The sequence below is a fragment of the Cupressus sempervirens genome, chromosome 5 (assembly GCF_028749045.1).
Source record: "Cupressus sempervirens isolate cs-2001-9-10 chromosome 5, ASM2874904v1, whole genome shotgun sequence".
Lineage (NCBI taxonomy): Eukaryota > Viridiplantae > Streptophyta > Pinopsida > Cupressales > Cupressaceae > Cupressus > Cupressus sempervirens.
This window is the reverse complement of record NC_143122.1, coordinates 965,854,425-965,855,549: the sequence shown is the minus strand read 5'-3', so window position 1 is coordinate 965,855,549 and position 1,125 is coordinate 965,854,425. Positions and strand designations below refer to the sequence as shown.

Genomic DNA, 1,125 nt, shown 5'->3' with positions numbered 1-1,125 from the left:
CTATCTTGGTCGCTATGTCACCATGGTTATCTAGTGTGCATCTTCACTTGGTGACAAAACGCCTACCATAGGATCATCCATGTGGCATCATCTGGGCACCGAAGATTCCATGTCATTTCCTCAATGCGTGTGCTCATTCAAAATTTATCACCTTGTTTCTGGCTGATTGGGACCCACACATGCAAGTCTGGGCTTCAAAAAGCCACATGTCTTTAAGACATTCTTCATATTGTGTTCTTTGGTATTTAGAGATATAAAAATCTTCACCACATAACAAATGTGGGATAAATCCCCTTCGCTTGCTTTCTACCCCTGCTGCTTCCTTGCCTTAATGGATTTATTAAATCGAGTTCCAGGAAGATTGATAGGCAACAAATTGTAGCCCTCTTCAAGAATGTGGTAATGTTTTTTCAAATCTTTGTAGGTAGGATTCAAGGGACCAAAAATGACATAAACTCCCAGATCAAAAGCATACATTTTCATCTCTTGGAATGTAATCACAGTGCGGCTCTCCCACATCTTGGAAATAGCTTGTGTGGTTTCATCTATGTCTGCAACCAAGCTACGAATGGTCTCAAGAAGCAAAAAAGACTGCACAACTTTCCTTAGGCATGCATGAAATTCCCCTTGCTGGAAAAATAAAGCATTTTGACCTAGTAAGCGCTCCTTTCTCGAAGGAAATGTGGGCTTGAAAAAGCGAGCATTTTTCATTAGCACAAACTTTGCAGCATTTGGACTTCCAATCATTACACGAGGGCATCCCAGAATGTCTAGCTTGTTTGTTACTATTGTGAGTGCTGTTATCTTATCTTGTTATATATGCCTTTAAAATTCACCCCTGTTGTCATGCGTGGACCATTCCCTTTATGTCAAAATGTGGCCCGGTTGCCTTGCCTACACATCCTAATCCCCTGTTGTTGCTCTTCCTTACATGGGCGGCTTTAGACTGTAGCTTTGTCCTTTCTTTAGCGTATGACTCCTTGTCTTGCAATGTACCTTGAGCTTTTCTTTTTTATATGCTGCCTTGCCTTTATTCAGTGGCTTCTTCTCCTCTTGGGTCTATGGTTTTATCTTCAAATGCTGCCTCTTACCTCATCATTTCCATGTCCAACTTCCCATTCACAA

General features: G+C 41.3%; 1 pseudogene; it reads right to left on the bottom strand.

Moving 5' to 3' along the window:
- Window positions 1-306: 306 nt before the first annotated feature.
- On the bottom strand, window positions 307-747 carry LOC149559167 (abscisic acid 8'-hydroxylase 1 pseudogene; annotated as a pseudogene).
- Between the last annotated feature and the right edge of the window lie 378 nt (window positions 748-1,125).